An 11289-nucleotide genomic window follows, 5' to 3' on the forward strand; every position below is an offset into this window, starting at 1 on the left:
TGCACCTGTCTTGCTTCTTTCAGCAACTCTCTTGCCTCTTTTTGCACCTCTGTAGGCTCTTTCTGTATCTCACTTGCTCTTTTCTACACTTTCTTGCCTCTATCTGCACCCCTGTTGCTTAATTCTGCACTTTCCATGCTTTGTTTCTGCACCTGTCTTGCGTCTTTCTGCACCACTGTTGTCTCTTTATGGACCTCTTTTGACTCTTTCTGCATGTTTCTTGCCCTTTTCTGCACATCTGTTGCCTCTTTCTGCACTTCAATTGCTTTTTTGTGCACCCCCGTTGCCTTTTTCTGCACTCCTCTTTCCTCTTCCTGTACCTTTCCTGCCTTTTTTTCCATCTCAGTTGCCTCTTTCTGCACTCTTCTTGCTTCTTTCTACACCCCTGTTGCTTCTTTCAGCAATTCTCTTGCCTCTTTGTATACTTCTCTTGCCTGTTTCTGCAACTCTCTTGCCTCTTTTTACACCTCTGTTGGATCTTTTTGTACCTCACTTGCTTCTTTCTATACTTTTCTTGCCTTTTTCTGTACATCTGTTCGCTCGTTCTGCACATCAATTTCCTCTTTCAGCACATCATTTGCTTCTTTCTGCACCCCGTTGTCTCTTTCTGTACTCGTCTTCCTTCTTTCTGTACCTTTCCTGCCTGTTTTTGCATTTCACTTACCTCTTTCTGCACCTGTCTTGCTTCGTTCTGCACCCCTACTGTCTCTTTATGTACCTCCTCTGCCTCTTCCTGCACACTTCTTGCCTTTTTCTGCACATCTCTTCCCTCTTTCTGCCTCCCTGTTGTCTCTTTCTGCACTCATTGTCCCTCTTTCTGTAACTTTCCTGCCTCTTTTTGCACCTCTGTTAGTTCTTTCTGTACACCACTTGCTCCTTACTACACTTGTCTTGCCTCTTTCTGCACCCCTGTTGTCTCTTAATATACCTCTTTTGCCTCTTTCTTTACTTTTATTGCTTCTTTCTACACCTCCGTGCTTCTTTCAGCAATTCTCATGCCTCTTTGTGCACTTCTCTTGCATATTTCTGTACCTCTCTTGCCTCTTTTTACTCTTCTCTTCCTCTTTCTGCACCCTTGTGGCTTCATTCTGCACTTTCATCCTTCTTTCTGCACCTGTCTTGCTTCTTTCTGTACGCCTGTTGTCTATTTATGTACCTCATTTGCTTCTTTCTGAACCTCTGTTGTCTCTTTCGGTACTCGTCTTCCCTCTTTCTGTACCTTTCCTGCCTGTTTTTGCAACTCACTTGCCTTTTTCTGCACCTTTCTTGCTTCTTTCTACAACTCTGTTGCTTCTTTCAGCAATTCTCTTACCTCTTTCTGCACTTCTCTTGCCTATTTCTGCACCTCTCTTGTCTCTATTTGTACCTCTGGTGGCTCTTTCTGCACCTAACATGCTCCTTTCTACACTTCTCTTGCCTCTTTCTGCACCCCTGTTGCTTCATTCTGCACTTTACATGCTTCTTTCTGTACCTGTCGTGCTTCTTTCTGCCCCCCTGTTGCCTCTTTATGTACCTCGTTTGCCTCTTTCTATATTCTTCTTGCCTTTTTTGGCAACTCTCTTAGCTGTTTCTGAATGTCTGTTGCTTGTTTCTGCACGTCATTTGCTACTTTCTACACCCCTGTTGTCTTTTCCTGCCCTCGTCTTCCCTCTTTCTGTACCTTTCCTGCCTTTTTTTGCATCTCAGTTGCCTCTTTCTGCACTTTTCTTGCTTCTTTCTACACCTCTGTTGCTTCTTTCAGCAATTCTCTTGCCTCTTTGTGTACTTCTCTTGCCTATTTCTGCAATTCTCTTGCCTCTTTTTGCACCTCTGTTAGCTCTTTCTGCAGCTCACTTGCTCCTTTTTACACTTCTCTTGCCTGTTTCTGTACCCCTGTTGCTTCATTCTGCACTTTACAAGCTTCTTTCTGCACCTGTCTTGCTTCTTTCAGCAACTCTCTTGCCTCTTTTTGCACCTCTGTAGGCTCTTTCTGTATCTCACTTGCTCTTTTCTACACTTTCTTGCCTCTATCTGCACCCCTGTTGCTTAATTCTGCACTTTCCATGCTTTGTTTCTGCACCTGTCTTGCGTCTTTCTGCACCACTGTTGTCTCTTTATGGACCTCTTTTGACTCTTTCTGCACGTTTCTTGCCCTTTTCTGCACATCTGTTGCCTCTTTCTGCACTTCAATTGCTTTTTTGTGCACCCCCGTTGCCTTTTTCTGCACTCCTCTTTCCTCTTCCTGTACCTTTCCTGCCTTTTTTTGCATCTCAGTTGCCTCTTTCTGCACTCTTCTTGCTTCTTTCTACACCTCTGTTGCTTCTTTCAGCAATTCTCTTGCCTCTTTGTATACTTCTCTTGCCTGTTTCTGCAACTCTCTTGCCTCTTTTTACACCTCTTTTGGATCTTTCTGTACCTCACCTGCTTCTTTCTATACTTCTCTTGCCTCTTTCTGCACCTCTGTTGCTTAATTCAGCACTTTCCATGCTTTGTTCTGCACCTGTCTTGCTTCTTTCTGCATCACTGTTGTCTCTTTATGGACCGTTTTCCCTTTTTTCTGCACTTTTCTTGCCTTTTTCTGCACATCTGTTGGCTCTTTCTGTACCTCACTTGCTTCTTTCTATACTTCTCTTGCCTCTTTCTGCACCTCTGTTGCTTAATTTAGCACTTTCCATGCTTTGTTCTGCACCTGTCTTGCTTCTTTCTGCACCCCTGTTGTCTCTTTATGTATCTTTTTTGCCTCTTTATGCACTTTTCTTGCCTTTTTCTGTACATCTGTTCGCTCGTTCTGCACATCAATTTCCTCTTTCAGCACATCATTTGCTTCTTTCTGCACCCCGTTGTCTCTTTCTGTACTCGTCTTCCTTCTTTCTGTACCTTTCCTGCCTGTTTTTGCATTTCACTTACCTCTTTCTGCACCTGTCTTGCTTCGTTCTGCACCCCTACTGTCTCTTTATGTACCTCCTCTGCCTCTTCCTGCACACTTCTTGCCTTTTGTCTGCATATCTCTTCCCTCTTTCTGCCTCCCTGTTGTCTCTTTCTGCACTCATTGTCCCTCTTTCTGTAACTTTCCTGCCTCTTTTTGCACCTCTGTTGGTTCTTTCTGTACACCACTTGCTCCTTACTACACTTGTCTTGCCTCTTTCTGCACCCCTGTTGTCTCTTAATATACCTCTTTTGCCTCTTTCTTTACTTTTATTGCTTCTTTCTACACCTCCGTGCTTCTTTCAGCAATTCTCATGCCTCTTTGTGCACTTCTCTTGCATATTTCTGCACCTCTCTTGCCTCTTTTTACTCTTCTCTTCCTCTTTCTGCACCCTTGTGGCTTCATTCTGCACTTTCATCCTTCTTTCTGCACCTGTCTTGCTTCTTTCTGTACGCCTGTTGTCTATTTATGTACCTCATTTGCTCCTTTCTGAACCTCTGTTGTCTCTTTCGGTACTTGTCTTCCCTCTTTCTGTACCTTTCCTGCCTGTTTTTGCAACTCACTTGCCTTTTTCTGCACCTTTCTTGCTTCTTTCTACAACTCTGTTGCTTCTTTCAGCAATTCTCTTACCTCTTTCTGCACTTCTCTTGCCTATTTCTGCACCTCTCTTGTCTCTATTTGTACCTCTGGTGGCTCTTTCTGCACCTAACATGCTCCTTTCTACACTTCTCTTGCCTCTTTCTGCACCCCTGTTGCTTCATTCTGCACTTTACATACTTCTTTCTGTACCTGTCGTGCTTCTTTCTGCCCCCCTGTTGCCTCTTTATGTACCTCGTTTGCCTCTTTCTATATTCTTCTTGCCTTTTTTGGCAACTCTCTTAGCTGTTTCTGAATGTCTGTTGCCTGTTTCTGCACGTCATTTGCTACTTTCTACACCCCTGTTGTCTTTTCCTGCCCTCGTCTTCCCTCTTTCTGTACCTTTCCTGCCTGTTTTTTGCATCTCAGTTGCCTCTTTCTGCACTTTTCTTGCTTCTTTCTACACCTCTGTTGCTTCTTTCAGCAATTCTCTTGCCTCTTTGTGTACTTCTCTTGCCTATTTCTGCAATTCTCTTGCCTCTTTTTGCACCTCTGTTAGCTGTTTCTGTATCTCACTTGCTCTTTTCTATACTTTCTTGCCTCTATCTGCACCCCTGTTGCTTAATTCTGCACTTTCCATGCTTTGTTTCTGCACCTGTCTTGCGTCTTTCTGCACCACTGTTGTCTCTTTATGGACCTCTTTTGACTCTTTCTGCACGTTTCTTGCCCTTTTCTGCACATCTGTTGCCTCTTTCTGCACTTCAATTGCTTTTTTGTGCACCCCCGTTGCCTTTTTCTGCACTCCTCTTTCCTCTTCCTGTACCTGTCCTGCCTGATTTTGTGCATCTCACTTGCTTCTTTCTATACTTCTTTTGCCTCTTTCTGCACCCCTGTTGCTTAATTCTGCACTTTCCATCCTTTTTCTGCACCTGTCTTGCGTCGTTCTGCACCCCTACTGTCTCTTTATGTACCTCTTTTGCGTCTTTCTGCACACTTCTTGCCTTTTTCTGCACATCTCTTCCCTCTTTATGCACCCCTGTTGTCTCTTTCTGCACTCAATGTCCCTCTTTCTGTAGCTTTACTGCCTGTTTTTGCATCTCACTTGCCTCTTCCTGCACTTTTCTTGCTTCTTTATACACCTCTGTTGATTTTTTCAGCAATTCTCTTGCCTCTTTGTGCACTTCTCTTGCCTGTTTCTGTACCTCTCTTGCCTCTTTTTGCACCTCTGTTGGCTCTTTCCGTACACCACTTGCTCCCTTCTACACTTCTCTTGCCTCTTTCTGCACCCATGTTGTATCTTTATATATATAGTTTGCCTCTTTCTGAACTTTTCTTGCTTCTTTCTACAACTCTGTTGCTTCTTTTAGTAATTCTCTTGCCTCTTTGTGTACCTCTCTTGCCTCTTTTTGCACCTCTGTTGGCTCTTTCTGCAACTCACTTGCTCCTTTCTGTACTTCTGTTGCCTAATAATGCACTTTGCATGCTCCTTTCTGCACCTGTCTTGCTTCTTTCTGCACCCCTGATGTCTCTTTATGTACCTTTTTTGCCTCTTTCTGTACTTTTCTTGCCTTTTTCTGTAACTCTCTTTGCTCTTTATGCACTTCTGTTGCCTCTTTCTGCACCTCATTTGCTTCTTTCTGCACCCTGTCGTCCTCTCGGCACTCATCTTCCCTTTTTCTGTACATTTCCTGCCTGTTTTTGCATCTCACTTACCTCTTGCTGCACTTTTCTTGCTTCTTTCTATACCTCTGTTGCTTCGTTCATCAATTCTCTTGCCTCTTTGTGCACTTCTCTTGCCTCTTTCTCCACCTCTCCTACCTGTTTTTGCATCTCTGTTGGCTCTTTCTGTACCTCACTTGCTCCTTTGTACACTTCTCTTTCCTGTTTCTGCACCCTTGTGGCTTCATTCTGCACTTTCATGCTTCTTTCTGCACCTGTCTTTCTTCCTTCTGCGCCCCTGTTGTCTCTTTATGTATTTGAATTTGAATTTAAAAGCATTTATTTAGCGCGCTTATACCCAGCGGTTTCATGGCGCTATACCTCTTTTGCCTCTTTCTGCACTTTTCTTGGCTTTTTCTGCACCTCTCTTCCATCTTTCTGCACATCTGTTGCCTCTTTCTGCACCTCATTTGCTTCTTTCTGCATCCCTGTTGTCTCTTTCTGCACTCGTCTTCCCTCTTACTGTACCTTTCCTGCTTGTTTTTGCATCTCACTTGCCTCTTTCTGCACTTTTCGTCCTTCTTATTACACCTCTGTTGCTTCTTTCAGCAATTCTCTTGCCTCTTTGTGCACTTCTCTTGCATGTTTCTGCACCTCTCTTGCCTCTTTTTGCACCTCTGTTGGCTCTTTCTGCACCTTACCTGCTCCTTTCTACACTTTTCTTGCCTCTTTCTGTACCCCTGTTGTCTCTTAATGAGCCTTTTTTGCCTCTTTCTGCCCTTTTCTTGCCTTTTTATGCAGTTATCTTCCGTCTTTCTGAACGTCTTTTGCCTCTTTCTCCACCTCATTTGCTTCTTTCTGAACCCCTGGTTTCTCTTTAGGCACTCGTCTTCCCCTAATCTGCAGATGTGAACAAAAAAAGCCTTGTTTCTAGCTGAAACGGGTCACACGTTACCAAAAATGCAGTGACAAGTGTTGTAGTGTGGTGAAAGGCCCTTTGCAAACCTAGAATGGTCACCTGTTACTTATTGCTAAATGTGAGTGTTAAATTGGTACTAATGGTGTGCAATCCACAATTGCTTCCCTCTGCGCCTCTCTTGACTGTTTCTGCATTTCTGTAGCTTCTTTCTGCATGTTTATTTCTTTTTCTGCACTTCTCTTGAACTCATTCTGCAAATCTCTTGTACTTTTCTGCCCTCTTTCTGCACGTCTGTTGCCTCTTTCTGTACCTCATTTGCTTCTTTCTGCACCTCTGTTGTCTCTTTCTGCACTCTACTTCCCTCTCTGTGTACCTTTCCTGCCTGTTTTTGCATCTTTCTGCAATTTTCTTGCTTCTTACTACACCTCTGTTGCTTCTTTCAGCAAATCTCTTGCCTATTTGCTCACTTCTCTTGCCTGATTCTGCATCTCTCTGACTCTTTTTCCACCTCTGTTGGCTCTTTCTGTACCTTACTTGCTTCTTTCTATACTTCTCTTGCCTCTTTCTGCATCCCTGTTGCTTCATTCTGCACTTTCCATGCTTTGTTTCTGCAACTGTCTTGCGTCTTTCTGCACCACTGTTGTCTCTTTATGGACCTCTTTTGACTCTTTCTGCACGTTTCTTGCCCTTTTCTGCACATCTGTTGCCTCTTTCTGCACTTCAATTGCTTTTTTGTGCACCCCCGTTGCCTTTTTCTGCACTCCTCTTTCCTCTTCCTGTACCTTTCCTGCCTTTTTTTGCATCTCAGTTGCCTCTTTCTGCACTCTTCTTGCTTCTTTCTACACCTCTGTTGCTTCTTTCAGCAATTATCTTGCCTCTTTGTATACTTCTCTTGCCTGTTTCTGCAACTCTCTTGCCTCTTTTTACACCTCTGTTGGATCTTTCTGTACCTCACTTGCTTCTTTCTATACTTCTCTTGCCTCTTTCTGCACCTCTGTTGCTTAATTCAGCACTTTCCATGCTTTGTTCTGCACCTGTCTTGCTTCTTTCTGCATCACTGTTGTCTCTTTATGGACCTTTTTCCCTTTTTTCTGCACTTCTCTTTCCTTTTTCTGCACACCTGTTGGCTCTTTCTGTACCTCACTTGCTTCTTTCTATACTTCTCTTGTCTCTTTCTGCACCTTTGTTGCTTAATTTAGCACTTTCCATGCTTTGTTCTGCACCTGTCTTGCTTCTTTCTGCACCCCTGTTGTCTCTTTATGTATCTTTTTTGCCTCTTTATGCACTTTTCTTGCCTTTTTCTGTACATCTGTTCGCTCGTTCTGCACATCAATTTCCTCTTTCAGCACATCATTTGCTTCTTTCTGCACCCCGTTGTCTCTTTCTGTACTCGTTTTCCTTCTTTCTGTACCTTTCCTGCCTGTTTTTGCATTTCACTTACCTCTTTCTGCACCTGTCTTGCTTCGTTCTGCACCCCTACTGTCTCTTTATGTACCTCCTCTGCCTCTTCCTGCACACTTCTTGCCTTTTTCTGCATATCTCTTCCCTCTTTCTGCCTCCCTGTTGTCTCTTTCTGCACTCATTGTCCCTCTTTCTGTAACGTTCCTGCCTCTTTTTGCACCTCTGTTGGTTCTTTCTGTACACCACTTGCTCCTTACTACACTTGTCTTGCCTCTTTCTGCACCCCTGTTGTCTCTTAATATACCTCTTTTGCCTCTTTCTTTACTTTTATTGCTTCTTTCTACACCTCCGTGCTTCTTTCAGCAATTCTCATGCCTCTTTGTGCACTTCTCTTGCATATTTCTGCACCTCTCTTGCCTCTTTTTACTCTTCTCTTCCTCTTTCTGCACCCTTGTGGCTTCATTCTGCACTTTCATCCTTCTTTCTGCACCTGTCTTGCTTCTTTCTGTACGCCTGTTGTCTATTTATGTACCTCATTTGCTTCTTTCTGAACCTCTGTTGTCTCTTTCGGTACTCGTCTTCCCTCTTTCTGTACCTTTCCTGCCTGTTTTTGCAACTCACTTGCCTTTTTCTGCACCTTTCTTGCTTCTTTCTACAACTCTGTTGCTTCTTTCAGCAATTCTCTTACCTCTTTCTGCACTTCTCTTGCCTATTTCTGCACCTCTCTTGTCTCTATTTGTACCTCTGGTGGCTCTTTCTGCACCTAACATGCTCCTTTCTACACTTCTCTTGCCTCTTTCTGCACCCCTGTTGCTTCATTCTGCACTTTACATGCTTCTTTCTGTACCTGTCGTGCTTCTTTCTGCCCCCCTGTTGCCTCTTTATGTACCTCGTTTGCCTCTTTCTATATTCTTCTTGCCTTTTTTGGCAACTCTCTTAGCTGTTTCTGAATGTCTGTTGCCTGTTTCTGCACGTCATTTGCTACTTTCTACACCCCTGTTGTCTTTTCCTGCCCTCGTCTTCCCTCTTTCTTTACCTTTCCTGCCTTTTTTTGCATCTCAGTTGCCTCTTTCTGCACTTTTCTTGCTTCTTTCTACACCTCTGTTGCTTCTTTCAGCAATTCTCTTGCCTCTTTGTGTACTTCTCTTGCCTATTTCTGCAATTCTCTTGCCTCTTTTTGCACCTGTTAGCTCTTTCTGCAGCTCACTTGCTCCTTTCTACACTTCTCTTGCCTGTTTCTGTACCCCTGTTGCTTCATTCTGCACTTTACAAGCTTCTTTCTGCACCTGTCTTGCTTCTTTCAGCAACTCTCTTGCCTCTTTTTGCACCTCTGTAGGCTCTTTCTGTATCTCACTTGCTCTTTTCTACACTTTCTTGCCTCTATCTGCACCCCTGTTGCTTAATTCTGCACTTTCCATGCTTTGTTTCTGCACCTGTCTTGCGTCTTTCTGCACCACTGTTGTCTCTTTATGGACCTCTTTTGACTCTTTCTGCACGTTTCTTGCCCTTTTCTGCACATCTGTTGCCTCTTTCTGCACTTCAATTGCTTTTTTGTGCACCCCCGTTGCCTTTTTCAGCACTCCTCTTTCCTCTTCCTGTATCTGTCCTGCCTGATTTTGTGCATCTCACTTGCTTCTTTCTATACTTCTTTTGCCTCTTTCTGCACCCCTGTTGCTTAATTCTGCACTTTCCATCCTTTTTCTGCACCTGTCTTGCGTCGTTCTGCACCCCTACTGTCTCTTTATGTACCTCTTTTGCGTCTTTCTGCACACTTCTTGCCTTTTTCTGCACATCTCTTCCCTCTTTATGCACCCCTGTTGTCTCTTTCTGCACTGAGGTTCCGTAAAAATCGTTACGACGTTTTGGGCACCGCCGAATATGGACGAATGGGGTATCAATGAACCGTAAATGACGAGTTGTGTAAGTGTACGCGTTTTCGCCATACTACTCAGAAGAGTTCCTTACAATTAAAGGTTTCTTCAAATGGACGCTCGGGTTCCATTTTAGATACGGCACCCATTTTGTTTCTTGCCCTCACGTAGTCAGCGAACAGGCAACTGTCCGCATCGTGACCCCTTTTGTTCCCAAGCTTCACGGAAGAAGCATATGCCTTTTCATGCGTCTTTTATGAGTAGGGGGAGGACACTGCTAAAGCAGTTGTCTCCGCACGGAGGTGATCCTGCCGTGCCGGTCTATTGTTTCAGCCTCGCACGTGCTGGGATCAAGTCCTTTTAGGCTACGATTACGCAACCAATATTATCCTCACACTCCCTCTTCCCTGTTGTCTGACTTCCTCGCAGCTGTTCTTGTCTCTTTCTCTTGTTTATTTACAACTCAAGTGGAATGTACCTAATGGTGGGAAGATGTGCTTTTACAGTTGGAACTGGTGATGTTAATGTAATTATGTTCCGGTGCTCTGAATACATGAAAGCGATCCTTTGAATTTTACTGTGGGAAATGAGTTGTAACCTTTTGCTTACATATTGTGCATTGACAAAATCCTGTATAAAAGAGAGCGACTCACATATGCAAGGGGAGCAGACTCTCAGAACCTACACTCTGTTGTACTTCTTTTGACTTTTGCCTCCCTGCAGTAATAAACCCTGATCTTTGACGCACAAGGAAGTGTCCCGTGTCTCTGTCTTTAGTGCACCAGAACAGGTATCCCACGAAGGTTCTAGGTGTTGTCCCCTGGCACCGCTGGGCCTTAAATAGCCCAGTCCTTCAGTTGGCGCCCAACGCGGGGCGACATCGACGGTACCGGTCCAAAGCCTGACGATTGTGAGGAACTTCGTGTGAAATCTCCGAGGAAAAGGTGCACCCCGCTTCATCGATCCTGTTGTCGAAATAAGTGGTCCGAAGATTTTTCCCGCGAAGATTCCCGCCTCCTGACGGCTGCGACGGACCGATGCCCTGACTGTCGACCTGTTTTCGACGCCTGGCGTAGACCTTTCGTACAGCGAGACGATAGACGGGCCTTCCTGGTGACGCCATTGAAGCCCTCAGTTAAGTATTTGTGGGTCGCTCCCAGTCCTTAGTTGTTGTTACAGCTTGTTGAAGCTTTGTTGTTTGCATAATTCCAGTGCATTTGTGGTTCTTAGTTGTTGGTTCTTAGTTGTTATTTGACAATTGCAATTGCCAAAAACCGAGGGTTTTGTTTTTCACGAAGAATTAGTGCTTCGGTAACCCTTGAAGTTTGATACTAGGTTAGTGTACATGATGCCTAGCCATAGTGGTTTTCTCGGTTTCTTTAAATGTTGCAACAAGGATTCCCGGTTGGAGGACTCGTGTCCGATACCTCCAGTTGGAACTCCGATATATGAGCTCTATAGTCGACATGGTGTGGGCCCTATTATATATAATAAATATTGGGTCCGTTACACGAAAAAAGATGGTGTCCTTAGTTGGCCACCGCACGGAAGTTTTGAACTTGCGATTTGAGATAATCTTGAAGCTAAATTGTTTAAAAAGAAAGCTAGGCCAGCTATGTTTGATTCCTTTCGGTTGTGGTGTAAAGAGGCCAAGCAGAAAGAAATCAAACAGTCTAAAAAGAATCGAAGAGACGGTATGGTCCCGATAATGCAAGTTGTACAACAATGTCAGCGAGATAAAGAAGAAAAAGAAATAGAAGTTTCTACTAGATTACATCATATGAGGATAGACAAATGTTATCCGGTTTTACCAACTAGTCAGGATAAGAAAGAAGAGGATTCAAAGGAGGATCCCTTGTTAGCATATTTGATGAAATCGCCGCCCCCTTATGCACAGGGTGCTACGGCCCCTGTAGTTCCTCCTGTAGTTCCGCCTGTTGTTCCTCCTGTTGTCCCTC

The sequence above is a fragment of the Lissotriton helveticus genome, chromosome 5_1, assembly GCF_964261635.1.
Source record: "Lissotriton helveticus chromosome 5_1, aLisHel1.1, whole genome shotgun sequence".
NCBI lineage: Eukaryota > Metazoa > Chordata > Amphibia > Caudata > Salamandridae > Lissotriton > Lissotriton helveticus.